General features: G+C 46.7%; 1 long non-coding RNA gene across 2 annotated transcripts in view; it reads right to left on the minus strand.

The window, feature by feature from the left end:
* The window catches only part of LOC115030647 (uncharacterized), a 50,403-nt gene extending 42,957 nt beyond the window's left edge, over nt 1–7,446 (minus strand). For both annotated transcript variants that reach the window (XR_003836248.2, XR_003836249.1), the window contains exons 1-2: nt 7,340–7,446; nt 1,497–1,596 (exon numbers count right to left, since the gene is read on the minus strand). This is a non-coding gene — a long non-coding RNA (uncharacterized LOC115030647). The remainder of the gene's footprint in view (nt 1–1,496; nt 1,597–7,339) is intronic.
* Between the last annotated feature and the right edge of the window lie 252 nt (nt 7,447–7,698).

Raw genomic sequence — 7,698 nt, forward strand, 5'->3', positions numbered from 1 at the left:
GGGTTCGACAGCAGGTACCTCTCATTGGCTTGGACTGAGAGCTTGGGGGAAACCTTATGCATGTGGGAAGGCTTGGTGCTGCTCCTATGTGACTGATAGCCACATACCTCTCCTGCAGGGGGCTGTGGGGGTAGTAACTTCAACAGGAGCCAAGGTCCCAGGAGACATGATCGAACACCTTCCGTCCCATGTAGGTGGAAATCACCACCCATCAGGACCCTGAGGTTCCAGACCTTTGCTCGACTGGAGACCAGGCTGTCTGTGCACAGTCCGCTGCCCCACAGGATATCTTGATTATGTTGAGATGAGCAGACTCTCCCACTGTGGGTGGCATCATCTTCTAGAAAGTACTCTGCTCATGACTGTGGATGTGATATGGTTAGCTGCTTCAAATTCTTGTCACCTTGACTTTCTCACAGTGATGAAATGTAACCTGGAATTGTGACCTAAAAATCCCTTTCTTTCCTAAACTGATTTTATCTGAATATTTTACCAAATACCATATAGGATATAATTTCAATTGAAGACTAAGATTATCATTGCCCACCCCAAACCATGCCTAGAAATTATAGAATGTATTCAACATGGTTCTGAAGGCTTTTTTCCTTGTTAGAAGAATAACTTTTAAAATTTGAGCTCTGTGTGTGTGTGTGTGTGTGTGTGTGTGTGTGTGTGTGTGTGTGTGTGTCAGACATATTTATGCATTTCTAAATAGTGTGGTTTTGGACAAACATCAAAGAGTAGTAGCCTCTACAGGAAATGACCTAGGTAATTTTTTTTTTACTATAAACTAATCCATAGTATATTTTAAAATCAAGTGTCTACAAATTATATTTTTTTAAGACAGAAAACAGACTTAGCAGGGCACTCCTCATGATTCAAACAGCAATGGGACCTATGAGAATTATTTAAAGCTGGGAAAGTCACAAGTTAGTTTGGGAAGCAGAAAAGCCCTCCTCTCGGAAGGAAAGACGATGACAAGTTGAGACTGCAGCCTCAAGTGGGGACACCCCAGTCATCACAGGTCACACTGGGCCTCCTAAAATAGGGAAAGTTTTCTCAGCATGTGAGTGTCCCTCAAAACCCCATGAGGTAGAGGCTAGATCCCCTGACTGAGTAAAGCCATGTGGGCAGAGGAACGTTCTGAAGGTGGAGACTAGTAGGAGGTCCTCATGTTGTTGAGAGTATGACCTGAAAGATTTCAGAGGTCACTGAGACAGCTTCCTGGAGAATTGGAAACTTATTGAAAAACTTATCAAGGCCATGGATAGACAGGCATACAGCATGGCAGAGGCTTTGGGGCATCAGGCCTCAGAACAGACTGCATGGTGGAGTCTCTAAAGAACGGGATCAGAGCCCAGAGGACATAGGTGGGGTCTCCCTTTTTGTACCCTTCTGAGGATGGGAAAGTTTCACAGCACAGCCTTCAGCCAGATCCTCTGATGCCCAGCAGGAGGCAGAGACCAGGGTGGAGAGTAAGATGTGGCATCAAATACCTTCTTTGATGGAATCTCACTTCCCAAGTGAGAGATCCTGGTACTGGGCAGTCTTCACACCAGAGACTCAGCCGGTGCTCAGTAGGATGGCCGTCAGCATCTGTGAAAAGGAAGAGAAGCAGCTGGATTCTAACATCACATTCTCAAGTGCCTTGAAGGAAATGGCACAGTCCTCACTTGCACATCCAGTCATGAGAGAAGCAGTTTTATTCTACTTTGTGCTTCCACTACAATACGCCAATGCCAGCCCAAAGCAATGTGGTCAACTGATTAAACTTGAGATCCCCAAAACTGTGAACTAGTTGATCATCTCCAGTACTTATCATAACAACTGATAACAGCATCCACTTCACCTCAGCCAGGTGATGTGTTAAAGATAAGGGAACCTCATTATGAAGTGCTTCTTAATGTCTTCTCTTAGACAGCTGATGGACAATAATCCCCTTCAGAGAGCTAAGCAGCCCACGGACAAAACTGTTTGCAAAGGAATGAATGCAAGTCAAAAGCCTTCAGGGAAAACTGCTTCCCTCAAAATCTCCTCAAGACCTGCTCTTACAGGTGGTTCCAAAAGCTAGAATTTCTCTTCCCTTTGCCTTAGGCTTTAAAGGATATTTGTGCTCCTCCAGCACAAAGTTCAACACCATTAGCCTGCCCAGAGTCCTGCTGGGAACACAGGTACACATTCGGCAGTCCCCATATCTTGCAATGCCCCCAAAAGACCACTGTGATGTTTAATAATGTCTGCCAATGTGACAGTATCTAGGATCATCGGAGGGACAAGCCTCTTGGCTTTTCTGTGTAGTATTATCTAGATTAGATTGGGTTAATTGAGGTGAGAAAAGCCATTTTAATTGTGATCAACGCCATTCCATGCCCTGGAGCCTAAACTACATTAAGAAGGGGGAAAGCTCACTTTGCAGTGTCAGAGCGCCATTCCTCCATTTCTGATTCCTGACTCAGTCACCACCTCAACATTCAGTGTGACCAGCCACCTCCAGCTCCTGTCCACCATGATGGGCTGGACCCTTGAACTCTGAGCCAAAATCAACCTTCCTTAAGCCACTTTCCTTGGACATTTTGTCACAGCTACAAGAGAAGTCATTATTATTCACATCTTCACTCCAGATGGGAACACTCAGTTGCTGTTTTTTTTTTCTTGCTTCCCAGGTACCAGGGTTGAGTCTCTCTTAGCCTTCTGGGCCTCCTCAAGGTTTTGAATGCTCTTATCCCAATCCACAGAAACCAGATACCCACTAGAACCTTCCACTTCAGAGCTATACAAAGCTTATGTAAGAAAACAGAAGCAGCACTTTTGTAAAACAAAACAAAACAAACAAACAAACAAAACAACAACAATAAAAAGCCCTCAACTCTCTGTGATTAGACAGGCAGCCCAAATAGTCCAATAATCCAAGGTATTTTTCTCTCATGATCGAGCTTTGCATAATGAGGCCGCTAGCCTGGCATCTGAACTGCTCAAATCTGATAATCCAATAAAGAAAATCAAAAGGAGGTGGAATCGTGTGGGATCCTGAAGTCTTCTTAAAGGATAAGGTGAGCTGATCCCTGCTCTCCCCCTCTCCCTCTCCCTTTCTCTCCTTCTTTCCCTCCCTCCCCTGCCTCCTCCCTTCCTCTCCCCCTCTCTATTTTCCTTCTTCTCTCTCTTCCTCCCTCTCTACCTTTCCTCTTCCCCTCTCAAGTCACCAGAAAGGTGAGAGTAAGGAAGAGATTCCCTTGCTAAGAATAAGAAGTGCAGCAAATCTTCGCTTCGTTTCAGGAGCAAAAGGCAGCAGTGAACGGAGGCATGAAGCCTTCTCCTCCTTTGGGGTAAAGAATAGTTTTAACCTTCAAGTAACTGCAGAGGTTATTGCAGCTTATTCAAGGAAACTCTTCAGAAAGACAGGGACATGAATCATGGGTTGTTTTATCTCCACTTTAAAGCCCTGGAACACTCTCATTCCCTAAAGAAAAGAGAGCGGGTGGCACAGATGATGGGATCTGATGGATTTATTAATATCCCCAGGGCCAGCCCCGGAGGTGCCTTCCTTTCTGCTGGTGACACCAGCAGTGTTTTTCTCCCCAGAGGCTGAGTCACACTTTCCCAGTCACAGGGTTGAGGTCACAGGAGAGGGGAGTGTAGGCCACGCTGTGTGTGCTTTTTAATTTAATACACTCTGGAGAAGGTCCACAGAACCCGGCAATGGGAAGTCGTGTGCTGGGACAGAGTGGTTTGGCTCAGGGAGTTTGATGAATATCTAAGGATTTCTGTTCACAATCAGAAGGCTCCAGGTGGCAAATTGAGAAGAAGCAATCCAACTAAGAGCCTAAAAAGGCCCAATACAGGCTGCTGGTGCACTTACCGCCCCTTGGGGTCAATGGTTACTAAGGACACTGTGCAGGAGATGGCTGGCCTGGCTCCCCAACACATGAAGTGTTACAGGAATTGCTACATCTCCTCTTCCAGTGGCATCCATCATGGGCTGACATTTATTTGACATTCTTTCATATATTCATGAGCACAAAGCCTAAGTCCAGCGTTGTTGTGGGACAGTGAGGACAAACAGGATGGACGTGCCCCTGCGCTAGGGGAGCTAGTGGGCTCCTGGGAGACTCACCAGGGAGGGTTGCACTGGGGTAAACACAAATATGGGGTCTCTTAGCAGCTGCCCTATAGGTTAAAGGTGTCATGGAAGAGGCAGTTGGCTCTAAGGAACTCAAGAGAAGTGGCCTAGGTGAAGAAAGAAAGCAGGATATACAAAGACCAGCACCCTGACAGAGGTCCTAGTCTCTGCGTTCCCCACCTTACCTCATCTTTCTGGGATTTGAGCCTTCAGGCTACTCAGAACCTACCAAGCCTCACCACCATGTCTGTGGTACAACCCGTGTTAAGCAGTTCCAGCTGCAGACAGCCCAGCTGATAACTCCTTCCACCCCAGATCAGACAGCCTCCATCTAAGTTACTACAGAATGTTTTCTCTCTTTCTCCTCCATTTACCTCCCTCTCAAAGAAAAAGACACAGAAGGTAAGAGGCTTGTCAGGATCAAGAGCCAGTGAAATAGACTCTGTAGATGGTTTTTACGGGAGCACATCCTATAAGCCCTTAACAGCACCCCACACCACTCCTGAGGAACCGGGGCACAATTCCAAGGTGCTTCTCCTTGGGACAAGAGGAAATTCCAGCTAACAGCTATACCCATACGCCCGTCCCCACCTCCTCCTACCCCCTTATAGCCAAATATCCCTTTAGAATGACCTCCCATCAAATTGCTCAGATATTTTTTTTTTCTGCCTTGGATTCTTGGATACATGAGATATTTTCAATTAAATCGCAGTGGACTTAGATAATGGCCTCATCTCATTCTTTCTATTCCCGTCATGCCTCGCGTACTCATGACATATTGTCAACTGAATGAATGGATTAAAATGGCTCCTTGGGATAAGTCTGAACTTGTTCAAAGGCAAAACTCGAAAAGACAACCTCTCTCATCAGGGCAAGGTTAATTTAGTTTGTAGAAATCACAGATGATTCCCCCCCACTCAGGAGATAGAAAAGAGGGACTCTAAACTTCCCTAACTCACAGCTAATGGGATCAATGCCCAGCTGCTTACTGAGAGCAGAACACAGCCAAATTGTATCAACAAAGTAAACTCTGCCCAAAGGTATTTCATCTGTTAAAACTTTCCAAGCTCGTGTTTCTGTGTGAGACACAGAACTGTGGGAGAGGAAAACAGAGTCACTTTGTGGTGCAAATGTCTAAACCAATAACCTAGGAACATCTTGATGCTTCCTCCCAGAACTTCCCCACCACCACATATACCTCTTGCCTAACGGGGCCATCACTTTTGACAGATTTGTAAATCTACCCTCAGGATCTGCCACCACCACCACCACCACACACACACACACACACACACACACACACACAGCCTGACTTACTATACTTAAGGGAATTTGAATCTGGAATTCAATCCAAGAGCATTACGCCAGGAAAATCAGAACGATCACTAGAACTATACCCACATCTATGGTGTGAGGCCATGACAAGTGTCCCCAGATGCCCAAACATTTTTTTTTTTAATCTTTAAGACTTCAGTGCCCTTCTGCTTGGGTTGGGAGTCAAGGGATGTCCTAGTCTGGTTGTGTGGTTTCGCCTTCTCGACTTTGTGTAGAAACTGGGAGGTTGCACAGGTAACTTCTAGGTTGTGAAATTCTTGGGAACCCCCAATTTCATAATTTCTTCTCAGGACCTAGACAGTAAGCAGGCGGTAACATAGCAAGCTTGAGGTATGGAAGTCTTCATGGTCTAAGGGACCACCCATCCATGCTAGCACGTAAATGACATCGGCTTTATACAACAAGATGGGAGACACACGGACCACAGATGCTGGGTTAGAGAGCCAATCACTTCTCTTCTTTCTATCTGCAAATATCTTAGCAAAGCCAACTCAAAGGAAGAGGACTTCTTTTGACTCCCAGTTAGAGGGTGAGGTCCATCGGGATGGCGTGTTCTAGTTTGCTGTCTATTGCTGTGGTTAACACCATCATCAAAAGCAACTTGGAGAGTTGGTGGGGAGAGAAAGGGGTCATTTGGCTTACACATCCCAATCACACTTGATCACTGAAGGAAGTCAGGGCAGGAACTGAAGCAGAAGCAGAGGTAGGAACCATGAAGGGGTGCTGCTCACTGGCTTGTTCCCCATGACGTTCTCAACCTACTGTCTTATACCAACCAGGACCAGCTGTCCAGGGGTGGCACTACCCACAATGGGCTGGGCCCTCTCACAACAATCATTAATCAAGAACATGCCCTACTGGCATACCCACGGTCCAGCCTGATGGAGGAGTTAAGATTCCCTCTTCCCAGAAATGTCTAGGCTTGGATCAAGTTGACAAAACTAACCAGTGAACCATTGCATGGGGAGTAGGGGGGTGTCAGAAAGCAGAAGTTGTTCCTGGCTGTGGCAGTGGGAACCTGAACATGCTTGTTCCCATCTCAGAACATTAAGAAGCAAAGCCCACCCCTGCAGTGACCCACTTCCTCCAGCCAAGGCCCCACCTCCCCAAAGTACCACAGCCTCTCAAAACAGCAGCGTTGCCTAGGGACCAAGTATTCAGACATGTTAGGCCTGAAGAGAGACATTCCGCAGCCAAATCAAAACACCCCAAAAGGGAACTGTGAACTCTTAGCATGTGCAGATTCAGGGTCTCTGCTACAGAACAACCTCTCAGGCTTAGTTGTTCCCAGGTGGAAATTGACCTTCCTCCCACTGTCTGTAACAGTAATGGCAGCAAGACGGGAAATGGCCTTCCGGGAAGTCTAGGAAGAGCTTCCATGCATGAGACATGGCACAATAGATAAAAAACAAACAAACAGGCCATCCAGGAGTGACAACTGGGCATCAGTCTGAGTCCCTGTTGAAATCACTTCTGAAGATTGTTGTATTCTCTTTGAAGGCGGGAAATGGTCCCTGGAGAAAGGCAGGAGACCCCAGAAGCACACCTCCAGGAAGCACCCTTCACCTTTCATCTGGGTTTCTTTAACTGCCAGAAGCTTGGCCAACACCCCTTGTGTCTGTGTGAGGCTCTCCACCAAGCCAAAGAAGGTGTTTCTGGTGCAGAACAAGGAGCAAACAGTGGCCAGGAGCAGCTCTCTAACAGACTCTCAGGTGCTGCCAAAGCACGAACAGAGAAAAGCTCTCTGCCCTTGTTGTGAGCATGTCCCCTCCCCTCTGAGGTACCTAACTCTGCACATAGGCATATTAATCACTAAAGGAATGCGTCTAACCTATCTCATCCCCCTCCAAGGCGCAAGAAGAGAAATGAGTTATCATCTTCAGTCACCTTGGATTCCTGAGGCACAAAACCTCACAGGACAGACCATCGCCAGATGGGGATGAGCTTCTACACCAGAGCAGACATGAAATCTGTAATGAGCCAGATGATCTGGCCAAGCGATAACAGCCGCATGGACTCTAGGGACAATGACCTTACAGAACCGGAAGTGAGGCAATGACCAGCCAGGCAATACCAGGGCAAGTTGACCAGGGCAGTTTAATTATTTCCATCTCACCCGTCCCCTGCCCTATTCTTCCGCTGCTTAAAGCTCATGTCAGCATCTGAACCATCCGACTCCCTTCATCTGTTCCTTCACATTGATTTGGTCTCCTCTTTTTGTTTATCGCCCTTACTCATCTCTCTAA

This window comes from Mus caroli, unplaced genomic scaffold, assembly GCF_978045245.1.
Source record: "Mus caroli unplaced genomic scaffold, Mus_caroli_1 scaffold_3, whole genome shotgun sequence".
Lineage (NCBI taxonomy): Eukaryota > Metazoa > Chordata > Mammalia > Rodentia > Muridae > Mus > Mus caroli.